The sequence below is a fragment of the Rhea americana genome, unplaced genomic scaffold (genome assembly GCF_003343005.1).
Source record: "Rhea americana isolate MKP2758 unplaced genomic scaffold, rheAme1 scaffold_2, whole genome shotgun sequence".
NCBI classification, from domain to species: Eukaryota; Metazoa; Chordata; class Aves; order Rheiformes; family Rheidae; genus Rhea; species Rhea americana.
This window is the reverse complement of record NW_028186149.1, coordinates 3,026,919-3,049,837: the sequence shown is the minus strand read 5'-3', so window position 1 is coordinate 3,049,837 and position 22,919 is coordinate 3,026,919. Positions and strand designations below refer to the sequence as shown.

General features: G+C 38.5%; 1 protein-coding gene across 4 annotated transcripts in view; it reads right to left on the bottom strand.

Annotated features, from left to right (window-relative positions):
* The window catches only part of APBA2 (amyloid beta precursor protein binding family A member 2), a 110,953-nt gene that overhangs the window by 63,696 nt on the left and 24,338 nt on the right, over nt 1-22,919 (bottom strand). For 3 of the 4 annotated variants that reach the window (XM_085303311.1, XM_085303314.1, XM_085303313.1), the window contains exon 2: nt 14,319-14,483. The exons of the other annotated variant lie outside the window; for it this stretch is intronic. The gene's annotated coding sequence lies outside the window, so the exon portion shown is untranslated. The remainder of the gene's footprint in view (nt 1-14,318; nt 14,484-22,919) is intronic. 4 annotated transcript variants of the gene reach the window in all.

The following is a 22,919-nucleotide window of genomic DNA, read 5'->3' as shown; positions in this document are numbered from 1 at the left end:
GATATATGTGGAGGCAAATATTAGCTCAAAATATTGATTTCTCTTCGCATGAATTCAGGAATTGTTACTGGGATGATTAATAAATAGTTTATTATTTATACACATTTGAATTTTGATGAATATCAAATTAAAGTTCATATGCATCAGTTTTTCAAATATTTAGGTCAAAAATCACTCTCTTAATCTACACTACATAGGTCTTTTATCTGCAAAGACTCACAACTCAAAGAGGTTGTTGTCCACAGAGGATAGTTAATTATCACTCAAAATAGTCATTAAAATTAAAAGAATGCTAAACACAAAAACCATCACTATATTTATTAGGATATGTTAGACAATGTCTCTGCACAATGTCACCTCATACATCAGGAGGTCAAGTTATTTGGTGAAAAATTGGTAATCAGAGACAAAATGATTAACCTGAGGCACTTCTGGGCAAGGAAGTGCTTGACAAAATTATCTCTCTGAAGAGATATGTAATGCTTGTTTATAGATTCAATCTGCTGAAAGGAGATTTTCTGAAATTGAAATGTTTTTCTTACCAAAGCAGGTAAAAATAGTGTGTTTTTTCTTCAACATATTAATAGCTTATGAGAAACAGAGCGTACCTAGTATTCCACTTCAGTGGGAGAGCATGGGGCAATCAGATTACTGAGTATTTAAGGCCATACAGAAGCTAATGTCAGCATCAGCAGTTCCCTGTTGCTCAGTAGAGCACAAGGCAGAAGACACCTTTGTAGTGATGGAGGATTTCATGTTCATTTGGCTTTACTGTGCCTTTTCTGGGGCACGGTCAACACAGGAAAAATAAAATGCTTCTCAGGGAGAAGGCTTTGCATCTACTTCTGTAGTTACAGGTTTTCCTTACCAACTATGACTGACTACAAACCCAAAAAAGAACAGTTATATAAGCAGGCTTAATTCATTATTAAAAAAGAAATAAAGCCCTATTGAAGGGTTTCTTGCCAAGAGCTCTTGCTAGCTCAGCCATCTCTGAGCTCACACCTGTGCCGGCCCCCAGGACGCACGAGTCCCCAGCAACCTTTGAAGAGGGTCTTTGRCGAAAAGCGAAAGACCGAATGCCCGCTGCCACTGCCAGCTCTCAGTCTCTTATACCTTAAACCACTTCTTAGATGCACACAGGAGGACTGCTGCCTAACTAGTTTTGTTGCTGGTGCCTGTACTACACCTGCGYTGGGGACACCTGGAGCATTCTGGTCTCCAGGCTGCTGTACCAAGCGCCCTGCGAAAGCACTGGAATGCTCTCTCACCAAGAGGTGACGCTCCTGAATCTAAATTATCTCAGCAGGAATCCTGCCTCCTATTCAATTTTCTGAATTAATTTGACTTCAAAAAGGGGAGCATACATGTTTGTTCCACACTGTAAAGATAGCATGTAAGTGTAGCCATCTCACATTTATCTTATTCTTTTACTTGCCATACTTTTAAACTTCTTCCTTCCTTCACACCACTGAAGATCTGCTATTAGCAATTCACAGCTGAGTCATACAAGTGGGTCTCTCTGAGAAATAATTCAGCTCTGAGTGTTGGGCTATAGATACCATACTGTATCTCTTTCTTGCTTAGGAATATGGTGCAGGTAATCTGTGTTATGGACTAAATATCTGGAAATTCCATAATTTCAGATTTCTGTATCTTATTCTATCATGTCTTCCTTCTCTGTACTTCGGTTTGTTTTCCAGTGACAGCTGTCTTAAAGGCTAAAATCATGTCTCTGTCTCAAAATATAATCCTCCAAAATAACGACCACCTGTATTTTTTCACATGGTTAAGCTGTGCATGCTATTCAAAACAGGCCTCAAGCCAATGATTTAACATCTGATAAAACGAGGATAATGAAATTCATTGGCTCAGAAAGTAAATCATAGTTGTTGCACATCTTGACTATCTTGTGCCTGGATGCCTAGTGTAGGGATAGAAAACCACTCATCCATAATGCATCTACTTATTTATAGAATATGGTACCTAGGGATAAAATTGCCTCCTGACTTGCTTAGATTATGTGTTTACTACTTTGATTATCTTAGGTGGCAGAACTGCAAATGCATTTGGGGTAGATTGTCTGCTGGGGTGAAGTGGGACTGCCTAAAGCAACTGCTGTAACTCAGATTTCACAAAAGAGCTATAGTTCTTTTTTATCACATTATTTAGAAGGATGTAAAATGTTAAATTTATATATGGCTATTACAACTAGCACCCTGTAGAATGTTATAACCAAAAAGGATTAGTGAAAATTACTTCTCTAGTGTGTTTAGTTTATCTTTGCATTACTGAGTCTGCTCAATTTATTATTTCCTAAGCATATATAACTTCTGCCTGGCCTTTCATATAGTCCTACGAAAAGAATAACACGGCAGGGAGGGGAAGCAGATATATATTCAAAACTATAAAAGTTGGTGGTGGAAATATGTATTAACTCAATTACTTTAAGCTAACTTTAGTATCTTTTTAATTAGCTATCAAGCTTCTTTCCATTTAATGTTTCTAGATATTTTCCAAACACATTCCCAAATATCCTATTTTTTTTCTCTAGCTCCTATCAATGATAATCTTGCTCMAAATGTTGGTTCTGCCAGTCACAAATACTCCTCTAGACTCTGGTGAAAGMAGCTTAGCAGTTCACTAGCTAAATGTAACGCATGGAAGTATTCTCAAAGCATGTATTTCTAAATGAAACATTCACGCATCCATCTAAAAAAAACTAGCTAAAAATTCTGAAATAAAAATAAAATTAGAAATATTTATTCAGGACTCAACTGAAATTCCAGTTTACTATCTTAGGCAAAGAACCGCATTTCCACGTGCTCAGATTTCAGGGAGGATTAGTAACACGACCCTGAACACACACTGCTGCTGTGACCCTCCTTGGATTGGTACTGAAAGGACTGGTGGGAAAAATGCACTGCCAATTTAATTTTATGTTCCTCCATCTGTTTAAAATCCTATTTGTCCCGTTCAGTAGCCAGGGCCCCCACGTGTGCAAGCATCTGCCRCTGCCGCGCGCAGGAGATGCTCAGGGTAACTTTGTGAGAGCAGCTCCAGCACCAGCGGGCCGCTGCCCGGCAGCTCGCGCCCGCAGCACAGGCCCGCGGGGGCCTCGCCACCTCCACGTCCCCTGCTTGCAGCTCCCAGCCCACAAGCTGGCGGGAATTAATGTGCTCGTATGCCAAACGGATTTGCTGCTCACATAGAACAGTTTAATTTGCTCGTTCCTAACCTGAACAGAAAGAACAGCCCAGAATCAAAGGTGTCTTGTACAATTCATATAAGAAGCAGCTGAGCATTCAACATGCTACAAATAAAGATAAGTTAAAGAAGATCCATCGCATTTCAGTAGACTTCCTAAGCCCTTCCACTATTTTTTTGCTTAACAGAATTTCTCATCTGCCTTGCAAAGTACAGTAAGAAATTACATTAAAATTCTCAATACTCAAAAATTTTTAAAAACATTGTACTTGTTTTTCATTCAAACAGTTTATATGGAAGATGATTATTCAAAGGAATAAAAAGAAGGAAYGGTTGTTTCTAATAATGAATGAACAGAGTTGGGATCCATACCCAGATTATACATATTTTGGGGACAGGTGAGAGTTGGGCTGTGGGAACAAATTAAACTGATAAATAGGCACTGTCTCCTAGTTATCAGACTGCCYAAATGTCATAGATGTCATAATGACCTGCATTCTTAAAAGCATTTCCAGCATCTTAAATGTTGAGGGTAACGTACTATGCCTCAGCGTTAACKCAGTTTTCAGTTTTAATATTTAGTTAGGATGTCCTTAATTCATTTTACTGATGCATCACGCAAATATAAATGTTTTTAATTTGAATGCTATCTACAGATAAATCAAATTAAATAAAAATTCCTCTCAATAGTAATTAAAATTCTACTTCCATCACCAATTGCATACATATTCATAGCAGAGACATTTTATTAGCCTTTTTCTCAATCTTATGCAGAATGCATGCACAGTAAAATCTTTAAAAGCTTCGTTATTAGTTATAGTTAGTAAGGGTTTTAATTGAGTCATATTGCTGTAGTGCAARCCAAGAGAGAGCACAGACCTGTAGGAGAACAGGCCCCTCCCAGCCAACGCGCGCTATGGCGGAGCTGTTTGGGTCTGATGTTCCTCCTGGCCATTTCCACCTGCCCTTAGCCTTGGTCTTGAGCAGGTCAGCAGGCTGCTACAAGTACTCCTGAGGGCAGGCTTTTATTTTCTACTGCTTTTATTTTCATTATTTGCATGGGCTACTTGAAAGCATCCGCAAAAAGAAAAGACCTGCAGAAGCTGTTCTGTAGGGGAGAGAGTTTGCTTTCTTCTAGCAATGAACTTGGAGCTATGGGGCTAGTTAATGTGAAGTGCAGGAAAAGGCATGCTAACAACGAAGACCTTGTTAAGTGAGACTCCACAAAAAATTAAAAGCTGTTCTTTTTCTATTTATTGCAGTCATCTGTAATTGCTGTATATATATGTGTATATATATATATATATATACACACACACACACACACACACACACACACACACACACACACACACATACACATTTGTATATTTTCTTACTGAGAAAGCTCCCTTTGGAGGAGAAAAGGGAAAAATATCAACCTGAGCTTAGAGGCTGCTATGGTACCTCTTTAAATGCTACAGTCACAAACGGTGCTAAACACCAAATGCCTTCTGCTTCATTTTTTTCCACATCAAAAGAATTTTTTCATGCTGACGCAGCAAAGCTGACAACAAGCTCTATCTGTGCTGGAGCTGTCTTGGACACACGCTAGCGGTGCAGGCTCCACCTGCCTGCAGATATGCTGCCAGCATCAGGCTGGCTTGAATAAGCTAAAGCGCAGCGAACACATAGCACTTCCTGATCACCCTATGCCACATCCTTAGCTGGTATGAGAACACAGATAGTACCACTGACTGCAGAGCATCAAAACAAAAATACACCAAGGCAAAATCTTTCTTTACTCGTTATTTTGAGATAACAGAAGTATAAGCAAGCTATTAATTACATTTATTTTTTGTCTTTGCTAACAGTCTATGTCAGACACCTACACTATTATGAACTGAGACAAAGAGGAAAAAAGCGCGCAAGGTAAACTAGGGTATACTTGAACAACAATCAGTTTAATATTATGAGACTAGCAAACTGACCTGCTAATATAGCACGTTGACAGCATATTTTAATTACAGCAGTCACTAGAAAAAATTGGAGCCTGTACAAGAAAGGTTATTGCATAGGGTCTCCGGACTGCTGAGGACAAGGGAAAGGGAAAGCGAAAACTTAAAAGACACCCTGGAAGCACTATGCCCTAGCAGAAGGGACTGTGTTTCATGGTGGTACTTGATTTGGATCTATTTAAACACATCTTTCCAGGAAATAAAACTTTTATATTATAGGTCTTATTTGAGCACAGTTCCTACTCGATAGCATAAGTATGCAAGACACTTAAAAAAAAAAAAAAAAAAAAAAAGTAGGAGTTTTTCTCCTATGTTTCTGAATGTTCATACATATCACTTCATTTCAATGACACAAGCACATATTTTCACATGTACTTGGGACACGCATTCTGTTACTATTTGAAAACCCAGACTGTGCATAAAGTCTAACCTCTAAGTTTCTTATTCCTTTTTTGGGTCTATCAGTCTCCTTTTTTCCTACTTAAAATGCATGTATAGAATTTAATGTAATTACTAGTTAGTGGCTCTAAGGAAAAATACAGTAACTGTTTTCTCTGTGAAACCAGGATACTTTAAATGGTGCTGAGAAAATTGAAAAGAAAATGTTTCTAACGAGTTACAATAGGAAAGTAATTTCCTTTGCTTCTAAGTTTTTAACTTTCGATTAATCTTTAAATCCTCTATGCTCAGTTAACATGAAAATATCCAATATGAATACTGAAATATGAGTATGAAAGTAAAACTGATGGCAAGGACACCACAAATAAATCATACAGGTGTTAGAAAACAGCAATCCATAACTGCTGTGATCAAGTGTTTTTCCTCTCACCTCTATGGGAAAATTAGTAATGTTTTCAGATTTATGGAGTCACCTGCACTGGTTAGCAGTTAAAATTGATGAGGACAGAAGCAAAAAAATGTATTTGGTATAATCTCCAAGGAGTGCACAGCACAAAGTTTTTCTGAAGCTTCGTTTCAAATGAACACCAAAATTACATACCAAAGTGTGGGAGCCTATACTGCGTCAGTGTAACCTATGCTGCTACCTACACTGCAGTTGTTTGTTGTTTTTTTGTTTTGTTTTGTTTTTTTGTTTTGTTTTTTTTTCATGAGAACATGTTTTGTGTTTGTGTGTGTAAAATTAGGGGGAGGAAAGGAAAAGGTTGTATGTGGAGTGGTTCAGCTAAATGTTCAGTTAAATTAATCTCAGTCCTAATTCAGCCCCTACTGATACTGGGGAACATTATTCCATTGCCTTCAAGTGATGCTGGGTTCCTTTTGAGTACGACCTTTTACTGTTAGATGTCCTTACATATAGAGAAATCCTTTTGGATAGTTTCTTGAATACTGTAGATATATAATGCCCTACTGTAGACATACAGTGCCCTACAAATATGACCATGTATTGCTTACATTAAGAAGAAAAATGATGTATTATGCTTTCTCTTTTTTTTTCAGATAGTTGGTATGTGTTCGTTACTAACAGCTAAATAATATTCACTTTCAACTTCAAAATAGTTCAGGCTTCAGCTAAGAGAGCAAAACCAGACTGAACAAACTCAAAGACTAGTTCTCTATGCTAAAAAGAAAAAAGGCTTTGAATCTGGAGAACAAAAGAACAGCTGACCTGAGCTGGGTGACGATGCCATGTCCCACTGTCTGCCCAGCTGAGTTCTAGCCACTTTCAGAATCATAAATAGGTTATGTTTACTTTAAATACAAATTGTTTTTAAGGACATTTCCTGACATTTTCTGTTGTAGCTGGTATTTTCACAGGTTAGTGGTGCTTTTTACTTGCATTTTTCTGTGCGGAAAGGGAGAATTTTTGCTCAGGTTAGAACGACATGGCTCACTGTTTTGTTGTTGTGTTGCCCTCCTGGTCTCACAGGGATGAATCCGCTTCCTGAGATATAAAGCAGCACTTTATAATCCACATCCTTTGATTATTTTGTCCTATAAGCCTTATACTGTGACAGAGCACTGGAACAGGTTGCCCAAGGAAGTTGTGGAGTCCCCTTCTCTGGAGATATTCAAAACCCGCTGGGATGTGATCCTGTGCAACATGGTCTAGGTGACCCTGCTTGAGCAGCGGGGATGGACTAGATGATCTCCAGAGGTCCCTTCCAACCTCAACCCCTCTGTGATCCTGTGTGATACAAATTACTTCGTGGCTGTTAGTACAAGAGTGCAGGAAGGTGCTAAAGAGTGTCTCTGTGTGGTTCTATGCAAAATGCCTATCTGTGGTTCACTGGTTACAGAGGATTAAAAGTCAGTGTAAAAGGTGGTCCCTTTTTTCAGGAACATAAGTTGTATTTCAGAAGAAAAGTTCTGATTCTTTCTCTTAAGACTGCTGTCCCTTGACAAGTTTCTTTCTCATGTTACTCTTCAGTCTCAGTGAGCCATGTTGTATCAATTATATTTGTACAGTTAATTCTCTGGTTTTCTATATGCTATTACTATAGACCTCTCTGTGGATCTGCTGTCCTGTGCTTTTCACATATATAGTTGACAGCCGTACTACTTTACTCCAAGTCTAAAGGTGTGATAATTCCCCTTCTCAGGATTCTTCTTCAGCATGCAACTATTGTGCTTACTGCTTTCAAGGCCAATCAACTTTCAAGGGCTAAACTGCTAAACCAAACCAAAGCATAGTGTTAAATACGGCACCCCTTCACCTGCAGCAGGGTGGGGAGTCTGTGCACCTCTGCTTGGAGGTGGTGTGCAGAGGCCACCCTGCAACAGTGCTTAAACTGACTGCTGCAATAGGTACTGTGCACCCCTGCAGTGCTGTCAGCACACTGGCTTCACGGACAGGAACAAAAATAGAGAAAGCAAAGCGAGAGAGGTACTGCACCAAAGTCTGCTCCATCTTCAGCAAGTCATTACACAACCTGGCTCTTCTACTTCTTCCTTTCTTTGAAGTCCTAAGCGTATTCCGAGAAACAATTCAGGATCTAGGTCTTGGTCCACCAACCTTATTCTACCACTGCAAGTTAGAAGCCTCTACCTGACTACTTTGATTTAGCAGAGTGTTTGAGAGTACTTCACACAAATCAATTTTTAAATATTTTTTCCCTTTTCTTGTATTTCTTCTTATATTTTCCCTGAAGTCATGTAATTTTATATAAATTTGAAACATATAATTAGCTATAGGATTAGAGATTTCAGTAAAACTATCTAGTAGCTCTTCCTGGGCATTAACAAAATTTTTTTTTTTTTTTTGATGACAAAATCATTCAAAAATACTGTTCACACTGTGACCAAAAAGAGTAATCACTTCTTAAAAGGGTAGTTTTTTGTAAAACAGCACCAAACTAATCATGCTTAGTTTTAACACTGAAAAATGAGTGCAATGTATCTGGAATAAAAATATATGCTCCAAGAGGCTATTACCAAAACAAAATGCTTTCATTCTGTCACTTGTTTTTCTTTAAAAAACACATTTTACATTAAATTAAAACCTCTCCCACTGAAACGCTGTTATTGAAAAATACTTTATATCAAGAATTCAGTTTCAGATGTGAGCAGCTTGCTCTCTGAATTGCGTAGGCAGTATGAGAACACTGCTGAAGCTTTCATGCACAAGTAACATATAAGTGCATGAATAATATCTTCTTACTGATGTAATTGTGAAATATGTTCTTTTGGCATTTATAATTAGGGGTAGAACAGATGGTGAAAGCTTAATATGTCCATTAATATAAATTATGTTGCCAATATTTCTTTAGTCTACAAAACTTCAACTGGGTTGGCTATTTCAGGTGGGTTGTTGTTGTTGTTGTTTTCCTTAAAGTAGTTCCAGTGTATATGCTGGAAGGTATTTTGTCCTGCAATTGCAGCAGGAAAAAAAAGGAATGTGCAAGTTAGCAAAAATAAATTCTGTTCAAAACCAGGAACACTTCTAAATGGAAAAAGTTTGGTTTAATTTTYTCCATCAACAATCTTTGTCTTCACTAAAAGAAGGCCTAGTTGCATTCCTCTTGCTCTTCATTTTCTGTGAACCAATGCAGGTCTCTCTTTCCTTCTTTAAATGGCGAGCAAAACCAAAGATCTTCTGTACATATGCTGTTTTGCCTCTCCAGCACAAAATGGTGCAACCTGTAAGTTTTATGATTCACACATGCAGTAACTGTTCGTAGCAATAACTATTGTTACTGCTGGCTGTAGCTTTCTGTCAGAGCAAAAGATGAGAAAAGCATTTTACTGTGCTTCCTCAGCTGGCGAGAATCAAATCACAGCTGATGAGCTGAGTCCACTGTGGAGGCTTAGGATTCACTCACATTCCTCTTCAGTGTAATAACTACTAACCAAATAGCACAACTTTTACTAGGAGGTTACAATTCAAATTTAACTTGCTGTAGATTTTGTGAGGACCAACTGGGAGAACGAAAGCGCAGTAGCTGTAAGAGGTCAAGAAGGGGGACACAGAGTCTGTATCACAGAATCATAGAATCRGTAAGGTTGGMAGGGACCTCTGGAGATCATCTAGTCCAACCTCCCTGCCCAAGCAGGGTCACCTAGAGCATGGTAGACAGGGTTGCATCCAGGCGGGCCTTGAAGATCTCCAGAGAAGGAGACTCCACAACCTCTCTGGGCAACCTGCTCCAGTGCTCTGTCGCTCTCACAGTGAAGAAATTCCCCTTCATGTTCAGGCGGAACTTCCTGTGCTTCAGTTTCTGTCCGTTGCCTCTTGTCCTGTCGCATGGGACAACTGAAAAGAGTTTGTTCCCATCTTCTTGACACCCTCCGTTCAGGTACTTGTACACATTGATCAGATCCCCCCTCAGGCTTCTCTTCCCCAGGCTGAAGAGGCCCAGCTCTCACAGCCGTTCCTCAYGGGGCAGATGCTCCAGCCCTCTGATCATCCTCGTAGCCCTACGCTGGACTCTCTCCAGTAGCTCCATGCCTCTCTYGTACTGAGGAGCCCAGCACTGGACACAGTACTCGAGATGAGGCCTCATCGAGGCTGAGCAGAGGGGCAGGATCACCTCCCTCCACCTGCTGGCAWGTCTTCCTAATGCACCCCAGGAGACCATTGGCTTTCTTGGCCACAAGGGCACATTCCTGGCTCATGGTCAACTTGTCATCCACCAGTACTCCCAGGTCCTTCTCTGCAGAGCTGCTCTCCAGCAGGTCAGCCCCCAGTCTGTACTTGGTGCCTAGGGTTATTTCTCCCTAGGTGCAGGACTCTGCACTTGCCCTTGTTGAACCTCAGGAGGTTCCTCTCTGTCCAATCCTCCAGCCTGTCCAGGTCTCTCTGAATGGCAGCACAGTCCTCAGGTGTATCAGCCACTCCTCCCAGCTTGGTATCATCAGCAAACTTGCTGAGGAGGCACTCTGTCCCCTCATCCAGGTCAYTRATGAARAHGTTGAACAGGATGGGASCCAGTACTGAGCCCTGGGGGACGCCACTAGCCACAGGCCTCCAACTAGACTCCCTGCCACTGATGACGACCCTCTGAGCTCTGCTTTTCAGCCAGTTCTCAATCCACCTCACTGTCCACTTGTCTAACCCACACTTCCTGAGCTTATCTAGGAGGATGTTATGGGAGACAATGTCAAAAGCCTTGCTGAAGTCAAGGCACACAACGTCCACTGCTCTCCCTCATCTACCCAGCCAGTCATTCCATCATAGAAGGCTATCAGGTTGGTTAAGCAGGATTTCCCCTTGGTGAATCCATGCTGGCTACTCCTGATTGCCTTCTTTTCCTCCACATGCCTGGAGATGACATCCAGCATGAGCTGTTCCATCACCTTTCCAGGGATGGAGGTGAGGCTAACCAGCCTATAGCTGCCTGGGTCCTCCTTCTTGCCCTTTTTGAAGACTGGAGTGACATTGGCTTTCTTCCAGTCCTCAGGCACCTTTCCAGTTCTTCATGATTTTTCAAAGATCATGGAGAGCGGCCTGGCAACAACATTTGCCAGCTTCCTCAGTCCCTGTGGGTGCATTCCATTTGGGCCCGTGGATTTGTGGATGTCTAGCCTGCCCAGAAGGTCTCTAATCCTATCCTCCTCAGCCAAAGGAAAGTCTTCCCTTCTCCGGACTTTCTCCCTCACGTCCAGGCTCTGGGATTCCTGTGAGCTGCCCTTAGCAGTGAGTGAAGACTGAAGCACAGAAGGCATTCAGTAATTCTGCCTTCTCTGTATCCCTTGTCACCAGGGCCCCCTTTCAGTAGCGGGCCCACATCTTCCCTCATCCTCCTCTTGCTGCTGATGTATTTGAGGAAGCCCTTCCTTTTGTCCTTAACATCCCTTGCCAGAATCAACTCCAACTGGGCCTTAACCTTCCTCACCGCATCTCTGCATACTCTGACTGCATTCCTGTAATTCTCCCAAGAATGTCCCCTCCTCCACATTCTGTGTATTTTCTTCTTCTGTCTGAATTTGGCCAAGAGCTCCCTGCTCACCCATGCAGGTCTCCTGCTCTTTTGCTGCACTTCTTACTCATAGGGATGTACCGCTCTGCTTCACAGAGACACAGCTCAGGAGCCTGTGCATCTTCTGGAGTTATTTCAAAGAGTAAGAATAGTTCAGCACCTAAGGGGTCTACCTTACATGCCAAGGAGAAAGAGACTCAAGTCTTTGTCTCTGCCCCAGCCTTCCTTTACATTCTCTGGCAAATTGCTGCCCATTAATATCCTTTAGATATATGCAGAAAGAGCTTCAGTTTTCAAAAAGGGAGGCAAGCAAGTTTAGACAAATTTATGTGGAACAATGCAGGAAGCTGGATCTTTCAATAAAGCTTTTACTACTACCTCTTTGATAGGCCCATTAATTTGTACTACTGCTAGCTGGAAAACTAGTAGAAAAACTCAGGCAGAAGGGACAGAAACTGCACTCATCTTGAAGAAGAAGAAAAGTTGAGCAGTGGGAAGCCATAACTGTTGTTTGCATTGTTCCTTTTCCTAGAGTTATCAATGACTAGTTCCAGATCACTCATCCAGAAATTCTCACAGATAAAATATTACTTAAGGAAAGGTTTCCACACAAGTAAATTTGCATTCTAATCTCAGTACTGAAGAGCAGAAGAAGCTAAGGTAAATTTCATGCTACAGATCAAAGCACTTCTGTTGCTTGTGCTTTGGTTTTAGGCAATATGACTACACTTTGCCAGCAAATTATCGTCACTGCTACAATGTTTCACTGTGAAGATGGTGCAATTCACATCAGCCTGTTACCCGGAAGCAGCCATTTCAGTTGGGAAACCATTACTTTTCCTAACTAGAGAAAAACCTGATTTCACAATTCAAGCTGATTAGTACAGGCACATTTTCATTTCAGTGTATTTCATGAAGCAGCATCTATTAAGCAGAGAATTCTTCCCCTTCCTCATCAACATATTAACAAAAGAATCTCTCTAATTACTTCCATTATATAGGAATTATGCTTTAAAAGAAAGCAATAGCACACGTGTTGGAGGAGACAGATTGCTGGCAGGCAGAAAGCAAAGAACAGAATACCCACAGATTTCCCCTTCACTGCTGACCAAGTATAACCTGAATCCTTTAGAACAGTTTTGACAATTTAGGATGTGGTTTTCCACATCCACTAATTTAAATAAAAGTATGTATATGTTAATAAGAAAACTATTAAGGTGAAACRTTCACTTCTCTCAAAAAAATGAAATTTTGAAGTGAGTACAAATAGTAAATGAAAACAAGCAGGTTTTATGAAGCAAGTTCAGTTTTTTGCTTCTATGTCTCAAGAAGTAGTTGTTATACTACAGTTTAACCTGCTATTGATTTGCCAGGTGATAGGAAACTCACTTCCCAAAACATGACACTTATTGAACTATATGCCTTTTTCTCTAAGCTAAAATACCTGAAAAGTGGTAGATTGATGAATGTCAGAAACTTAATCATCCTATCATTTTCCATTACATTAACTTGTATAATTTAAGGAAAAGAATGAAAAAGAATGAATATCCATTCAGTAATATCTGAAGACTTATAAGAAAACTAGTAAACTTAAAACACTTCTTTAGAGGGCTTGCAGTTATGTGTAGTATGTGGCAGGGGATTTTCTCAAAAGGTGGCGCATGAGGGAGGAAAAGTAATATGAGAAAGGAGCAGAGACTGGCAAAGCAGAAGAAACACTGAAAAAGGATGAGTAGGGAGACAAAGAACAGCAAAGATATCAACAGAAAACCCATCCGTACAGCTGAGACAAGAATGACACCATTAAGGAATATGCTGTTGAAACTAATCGTACAGCATAGAATATAAATTTTGGAGTCTCAGGTGATCCAAAACTATCCCAAAGTATTCTTCTGTTTCCTTCCTTAGGCTTATGCTAGCAAAACTCACAAATTCAACCACCATATGTAAGATCACCCTAAGTTGTCCTAAATTACCATTTCTGTTTTATCTTCAAAAAATCTGCCCTTTAGCTGTTCGATATAGTCAAGCCATGACATACTGTGCATTTTCAAGACTGAAAATAAACACCCATGTTAAATTCTTGATTATTCTCACTTGTGGATGTCAGTGCTGTACTTGGGGCTGGCAGGCCCAAGATGTTAGAATTATAAGTACAAATACACAGTATCAGTGAGTGTTCCCATCTACAGCACTATAGCAGACGTCCTACAGGCATAATTAAAGTAATAGCAAACTGCACTAAAATGCCACAGTGCACAAATTATATTGACTGTTGGAAGCCAGCTAGAATGCTCTGTGCTGTTACCTCTGAATCAGGCATTTGGGGGTCTCATAATAGCATCTGCGATTATCATCAGACAAAATGCTGTACATTTAAGGCATACTGCCCGAATCTGCAACATCTGCCCAGCTGTGTACGACCTACACATCAACTCAGTTATGGGCCAGTGTTTCTTACACCTTATGTCTGCAGATTAATCGGCAGCAAACCACAGTCTGCACAAGTAGTTACGTTATGAAAGCACAACGAACGCAACTTGTACTGACCTGCAACAAATTTCCAGCAGAGTATTTTTATCCTGGGCAATTTAATGACAGCAATACTACTATTTTGTATTACAAGCTTTTTTCAGCATCTATGTTATCTTATATATCTTATATTATTTTTACTACTATTTGATAAGCACAATCAAATAGAACTATCTACTGCTTATTGTTGTATATTTTCACTCACAGCAGGTTAACTTCTGATCTTCTTCAGCTTAAGAAATTGTTTTCTATCCATTGAACAAAACATAAAGGTCTCCTCCATATCCCTGTTCAGCTCACAGTGTTAGGATCACAAGCGTAGCCATTGCTCGGGCTGTGCCAAGCAGTCTTAGCAGCTGCTGCTTCATGTCTGCAGGGAAAGAAAACATTTTTTATTAGACTGGCAAAGTTGGGAAGAGATTGGTCAGCTTTCAGGAGCACAGGTCATTGGTATCTTCTTCTGGTCTTACCAATTTTCTAGCTATAATACGGAACTTTAGTTTTGGAACTGCCAAATTCTGCAATCCCTGTTCAGGAAGCTTCCACTTCAGGAGAAGCTTCAGACAACTTTGAGAAAATCTGCAGGAATGGATGCTAAAGGCATTGCAGCAGCTGCTTTCTCCATCCTAAGYTAGTTCTAATCATACCACTTATTCTGACTCTTCTTTTGAGAAATGTCTCCTCAGTGAGAAGATCAATTGAAATGGATCATTATGTTGAAGTACACTAGTTAATCATTAGAATATGATAAGGAGGAAGATGTTCTCACTTTGCATTATTGGAAAATCTGAGTCTTAGAGATCTCTCCTTTCAGAACCTGTTGGGGATTTATATTTCTGGTGCCCAATTTGTCCCTGCTTTAAGAATTTTTTTTAAAGCAGTTGTTATATACCCTCAATTTCCTAATTAATTTCAACAGAACATATTTAGCTGAAAAACAAATCCAAAGCACTTAAAAAGACACTGATGCCCACCTATTACCCATGGCAAAAGGCCACAAAACATCTTTACAGATTGTTATTAATAATTAATGTGGCCTGCTGTGCTCTTTCTTGAATTCATTTGAAAGAATGGAAATAACAGAATGCAATTTGAACAGAAAAAGTGACTGATAAGCCAAAAATGAATGTCATTTTCCAATATCTTCTCCTGAATTAGAAGAATTCTATCAAATTAAGTGATTTTTAATCACTAAATATTTCAGATAACATACAATCTGTTTAGCAGCTCTTGCCTATTCTAACCAGATAAGCCTACATGATATCTGAAGTTGCCATCAGTTTAAAAAAAATGAAATTATTATCTTTCTGATAATACTGATTCTACAATTTTTTTGTTGATTAACAACAGCTRTTTCATTTATGTCTTTACAATTCTTAGCATAATGCAACTCAATGTGCTTTTAGATCTTGTGCAATACCCAAGTATCCAAAAAATGTACGTTTGCCCATTTTTAAGGAAGGTCAGGATTCACAATAGTTCACAAAAAAAGCTTATTCTTTTAATGCACAATAGCCAAAAGAATGAGTGCATCTCACACAAGTTCAGTGTTCACAGAATAGTCGGATAGTATCCGTTGCAACAGCTTCTCCCTACGGAGAAACGCGGCTAGGCAATGCAGCCAGTTCACGCTAATCACCAATCTGCAAGCTAACAGGCAGAATCGCAGCAGTACAGTGACAGAAGTGGACAAAATTCTCTTCATCTTTATAGAGGATGAAGGAATCAAAGGGTCAGGGCAGACAGTGGATTTGGACGCTGCCAAATTAGAGAAGAAAATCTGTTCATTAGGGTAAACCACTGGGCACAAGGGATAGGGTTCAAGAAGACATCAACACGATTCTTYTGGTTATGTGATCTGTAGAACTAGTATCCTTTGATTTTCAAGGGTCTGTTGTCTATGCACTTGCCTCAGGGCATCTCCCTTACTACATGCTTTTCAAATTCCTATTTCTAAGATTTTAAAGGTTTTAATATTATTATATGGTCAGTTTTCAAATTGCGTTTTCAGACCTCAGCTGAAATTGATCAAACAGTAGAGCCCAGAAAATATGTAAGAGCAGAAAAAAACAAAATATGTACTAATTTCCTCCAAATGTTTCTTCAACTTTGCAAGAATGTTAAACCACATAAAACTATAAGCTAGCAGCATAAGTTATTTAAAATGATAATGTACACAGGAAGTCTCCTTAAGCAATTTTTATTGCACTGTATTTTCACAACCATAATTTCACCTTAATTTATGTTGGTAATGTGAATTGAATCATGCCTGGAATTTTTATTCTAGTAAGATGATAACATTAAGTTACAGATGAAGTAAAAAAATGCGTATCAGTTCAGAGGTCTAAAATCCTCCCAAGAGTGTCACAAAAGATACATGATGTCCCAAGAGCTGGGTTTTGCTTTTGGATCCCTGATGAAGCTGCTAGATATGAAAAGCTCACATAACTAGACAGTAAGCTATTGGCTGCACTTCTAATGCCTGAATAAATTATCCAAGGTTGGTAGTAATTTATGCTCACAAAATGAGTACGGGTACCATCTGTTCAGGAACAGTCAATATAAAATTCTCTTGATTTGGTGTTAAATTGCTCACTTTTGACATAACTGTATGACTGGGCACTATACCATGCATTGAAATCATATGGAAGCAGAAATCTACCTTTTCTAGACAAGGGCAGGAATGTACTGAGGCCAAAAGCAAGGCAGATGTCATGATTTTTGAAACTATAAAAGGCAGATGTCGTGATTTTTTTGAAACTGTAATGTACATTCTTGGAGAAAACGTCAGGGAAAATTCGAGCTCTTAATGTAGAACAAAATGAGGGAGAAGGAATAATCTTGAGAGTTTATATAGTTTCAGACTGCTTCATCTGCCCTCCAGAAGAACAATGTTAAAACTTATAATAAGCAAGGCATCTCACACCAGGAAATGCAAGCRCCCTCTGTTCTCAACTTGTTTCATTTCCTTGTTTCTAATAAAAGACTTGACTAACTTCTGAGGACTGAAGTTCTCATTCATCTCCCTAGAGATCTTAAAGTCATACCTCCAAAGTCATTTTAAATAGGTTAAGGCAACGGACATGACATGCATATAAATGCTGAAAATTCACAGTAGAATCCAACTTGTAGAGCTTATCCCTGATATCACCTAAAAAGAATTCATTTGTGCCTTCTTCTAAAGAAACTTGGATAATTTTCCATACTCCATAATTATTTTTACTAATTCTTACTGAAGAAGATACAAAATTAAGTTTAAATGACATTTGATACTACCATACGTAGGAAATAATCAGTCTATTAAAAACTGAGAAGAATGAGCTGAAGTAGATTTGGTAAAGAACTATTTGATTCTTCTTTCTCCTCTCTCTCCTGAGAGGGATGGGAAATCTTCCTCATGCTGGCAGTTTACTGAGTCAGAGAAATTTGAGAAATTATATGCATGTCATGTCCGTTGCCTTAACCTATTTAAAATGACTTTGGAGGTATGACTTTAAGATCTCTAGGGAGATGAATGAGAACTTCAGTCCTCAGAAGTTAGTCTTATGTCTTACTACTCATATTCCAAAAGTGCTTAACATCCTAGGAGCAGTGGCTGATCAAACACAGACCCATAAGATGTCCCATGCCTCAAGAAGTTCATGGTTCAGCAATAAGTAAAAGCCAAACTCCTACAAAAGAGAACATGAACACAATAATATTAGGTCAATCACAGTAAGCATCAGTATTAGTACTTCTGTTGTCTCTCTGCTTTTTTCTTCTTTTTTTTAATAAGTCAGTAGTTTAGCAAAACAAAATTTTCAGCATATAGCTAAATCTTTTCAAGTGTTCTGAAGCACCTTCTCCTAGATACAAGAGCCAACATGGGAAAAGGCATAAAATGCTTATTTAAAAATTGAACAAACAGGTGATGAAGTCCCATGTATTCAGTTGGCCGATCCACAGTGAATAAGAAAAAGAAGGTAGAACTTCAAAGTCCTCACTTGAACAGCCAGATAATTTTTTTATTGTAATAGAAAAAGAAGCAGTGCTGACAAGAGGTGATGCAGGCATATCAGAGTCATGAGAAAAATGATCTTTGCAATAGTAGTCCAAGTACATAGAAGAAAAGAGAMATTATATTCACCAAGGTCAGAAAAAGCACTACAGAAATCAAGCGTGACTTAATTAGAATTTGTAAAAGAAGTTTATTTACATGGATGCAATTCAGAAAAAACATGCTAGCTTTCAGAAAGCAAATAAAAAGTGGTATCTTATTTACAGGTTTGAATGATAGGTAAAAAAGTCATGTTGTCCACAATGACAGCTGACAGAAATAGCAGGAGGATGGGGGAAAAAATGAAGATTTCTGTTTCGTAGGTATGTTTTATGGATATTTCTGTTTTRGTTAGATTGAGAGAATATCTAGAATTCATAAGAATGAGATTCTATTTTGAACAGAAGACAGAAAGTCTGGAATAGAAGTTTATTTGTAAAATTAAGAGTCTAGAGAGGCAACCGAACTTGTGTTTGTGTATGAGATTACAGAAAAAGGGCAGAACAACAGCCATATGGACTTCTATAGCAAAAGAAAAAGAATGTGTGGAAGGATGTCTTGGAAAAATGTTTAGGGAGATGGAGGGGATAGAGCTGTGAAAGACTGACAGGAGAGGACATAATTTAAAGGAGAAAAACACACTGGCAATGTTAGCTGAGAGACCAGGAAGGATCAGAAGGAGCAGTGAGTCTAATCTTTGACTACTGGAAGGAAAATTTCAAAATAGGAAACAGCTCTATGGCAGTGTCATGTGAAGAATGCAGTTGGGTCTAACAGCTCTAGGAAGAGAGGGGAACAGATGGGAGATAGATATTTTTGGATATTTCTATATGCTTAAATTTTTATTTATATATTCTTCAGTATCTACAATGTGCAGCTGCAAATACTGTGATATCATCTAATTTCTTCCACAAAGTTTGTAGTGGTGTTTTTCCTATGCATAAAAGCATCAAAGAAATAAAAACAAGGCACTTCATTAAATGAACAGTATGCACTCATTTTAAGAAGTTAGTTACATGAGATCTGGTTGTAGCCATCGTTTCAGTCCTTGCAGAGTTGTTTGAATTCATGCTGGAGGTGACTTGCCCCAAGACTAAGCGGCTGAGATGGAAATTCTTACTAAGGAGAAAAAACTTCCCAATAGCTTTGCGGCTCTGCTGAACTCTTCAGTTCTGCAGTGAATATAAGTTGTTTCTTTTTCCTTAATCTTGCAAATGGATAGAACAGTCCTTGAAAAACAAGTGAATCTGGACTATAGGGGTGCATTAACTAGCACATTTACACACACATAAAAAAATTGTTACTTCTGCCTTTTATCACACATGACAATTAAAAGCACCTTGAGAAATCAATTCTGGACTTTCTACAATTAAAATACCTGAAATTATTGCAACAGGCAGAAATCAACAAAACAAAACTTTTCTTCTGTATTTCAGTGTGTCTAGGTTTTGTATCTGCAACTTTTGTAGTATCAATCTCCCTGTCTTCTACAACTGCTGCTGCAGTTAAGCAGTTTAGACTTTGTAAGCAACAGAAATGAGAAACAATAGAAATTAAAGCCTTATGAAAATTTTAGGAGCAAGGGGTTTATGTTTTTAGACTCAAAATAATTTGTAGTGCTATTTCTAGAACTGAAAATCCTGTAAAATTAATTATTTTGCTTGAAGGTATGCAGTCTTTTATAATAAACCCACTAAACTATCTATCCACTTATTAAAAGTCTCCCAAAGAAAGTGCCACATTTCTTTGAAGCTGTACCCATATATTAATGCTTCCTATCAAAGTCATTTAAATAGGCCTCTGAGGTCAATCCCTTTTAATTGGTCTTGCTGTAATATCCTGGTTCCACAGTATTCTAAGCACAGTCTCTCCACTTATTGAGATGCATTTCTTGTACAACAAGATTACACAATCTGCCATTTATGCTGCACCATACATTATTATATTACTACATTATTTTATGATAATGTCCTTGAGATCTACAATTAGAGATCAGTTAATTTTCTCAAGTCCCTTACACAGTAGGGCTTACAAGTACTGCAAAACTTGGCTGCAATAAGATTCAGCCCCTGGGCTCAATGCCAAAAGGTGGCAGCGTGCTGCTGTACCACTGCACCAGACTGCAGCAATTTTCCCCGCCRAACCAGCGAGCCACGTATGCGCTGGGAATGGATAAGCAGTGCTCTGAGGGCAGCAGGCGCGCACACGCTGGCAGTTTTCCGAGCAAATCTCCCCTGACGAGCAACCCTTCAGACTGCAGGCAAATACAGCCCGAGCAACTATGTTTTTTAAAGGTCAAGAATGGAATAACTTACTTYAACTTCTTGGAGTAAAAAGGCTCTGTACAGTGCTGTGTTGGCAGCAAAGAGCTGTTCAATCTCATGCCAAGGCAGAATGTTATAAAGSAGCCACCAAAATGGAGAAGTAACGCTCCTACTAGGATGGGAAAAGAGAGGCAAAGGGGTTGCACAAAGGACTTGACTTCCCAAAGTGACTCAGAGAGCTATGCCTAGTGGGCAGGAAGGATAATGAGTATAAATATGTGTCACACAACTTTATTATGAGTAGTAATTTGGGGGATAGAGGGTCTCAGGGAGAGAAAACTTGTTCAGAGTTCTTCAATAGAAAGAAGGGAAAACTTATTTCTGATCAATTACTYCATTTGTGTGAGATCAAATTATAAATTTTGTCAGAAATAAAATTTTGTAATTCAGTATCTTTTGAATTACAGGAGTTCTGAGTTGGTCCCAGGAATACTGTCAGAGCCCTCACAAATAAAAAGACTTATCTGTTTTCATATTTAAATTCCACTTAAAAGTATTAAAGCATTTTCATGAGATTTTTGCCAGTTTGGGGGCAATACCTGGACTTTACTCACAAGAATTATCAACAGAATTAAATAAAATTTCTCCTATAGAAATTATGCTTACTGCTACACAAGTAACATTGATCATGTAAGGTGCTAAGTACCTTGAATATTGTCTTGTTATCTTCAGAAGAAGTTTGGAATCGTAGAACAGCAAGGTTGGAAGAGACCTCTGGGGATCATCTAGCCCAACCCTCAGCACAGCCCATACAGGGATTGAACCTGCGACCTTGGCATTAGCAGCAGCACACTCTAACCAACTGAGCTAAACCTGCCTCAATAGCTCATCATGTCTAGGAAAACCTCAGATACGTACTTTTTTTACACAGTAAACAGTCCTCTTACTTACATTTTTGAAAACAAAAATGCACAAAATGTAATGTGAAGACAGCCTCATTCTCTGTGTCCATTTACATAATTCTACGTAAATTCTATGTGATGCTTCTTCTCGAGTTCAGAACTATCTTATAAATTGCACAAAAAATATTCTTCATATACAATACTTTTTACTTTTGTCATTGGTTAAAACCTCCCCTAATAATTCTGTATAAACCACCAAAACAAATCACATTCTGATGAATTACTTGTCTGTGCACATATAAAATAAAATCTGAATTATTTTTTCATTAGGTTTACATAAAAAGAAGGTAGCAGTTTGACAGTGGCAATTTATATTAATTTTTACTTGATACTATGAGATATAATTTATGTCAGTTTAAATTCAAAAGTTTTTTTTCTTAAAGGAAGAGCTCAGGACTTGTAACTATCACCTTAAAACTTTGTTCAGTTCATGTATATAAAAACAGACCTCATTCAGTTACTCATATTCAGGACATGAACAGATTTCTTCCTGCTTGTGCCAGCAATTTAACACCAACTAATTTCTTTGATTTCTGAAGGAAGTGTTTGGAGAAACTCAGAATACCAGTGTGGCTTAATTTATATGCTAATATATGATGATTTCATTGAAGTACTGTTCACTGAGGTCCCAGGTGCTAAATAAAAGAGAACATCAAAATTTTGGTTATGCAAAATTAGAAATATTCTCTTTTTTTCCAGACAAGAATAAAACATTTCAGATAATAAATGAAAATGAGGGTATTAGTTACTGATTTTGCAACACTGCAGAAATGATTAATTAATCAATATCTGTATAGTGCCATGCAGATAAAGAACCCCTAGTATAATCATATAATCATCACCATATGCTTTCACCCATTCTGTTAACTGCAGCATGGAGATCYAAATCAATATACAGCACAAGTACGTAAATGCTTAGGGCTTCAGCAAATAAAATATTTAAACTCTGAAAAGCAAAACAAGGCCTTACCAATAAATAAATAAATAAATAAACTGCAGACACATGATACAATTCCTAGAAACAGTTTACTCTTATTCCAACAGTGGCATATTTATTCCTGGGTGATCAGGACTAATTTTTTTTCCAAGTGATTAGTGAAATTACTGGAGTTAATTTGAATATACACCAAAAGAGAAAAAAGCTTACTCATGAGTTCTCTATGTAGTTTCTTCTTCATTTGACCACTGTGATTTTTAAGGTACGTTTCAACAGCCCATACACTTTTTGTGCAATAGGCTAAGCAAGACACACAAATGAACATGAGAAACAAAAAGTAACTTGTAATATTCTGACACTTAGTAACTGGGTCTAACAGATTGCATGCTGGTAATGATAAGCTGTATTTAGCCATTGTTAGGAAAAACACTACACAATTTGGCTTGTATCCATTTTAACTATTAAATTAACTTAAGTTTAACTATGCACAAATGCTAATCAATCTATTAAGTTCTCTGATTACTATGCTTGAATATGCAAGCTACACCAGTGGTGAACACATCCAGTAGAAAATTACACTTCCTTGTTAAACTACCATTTCCCAATG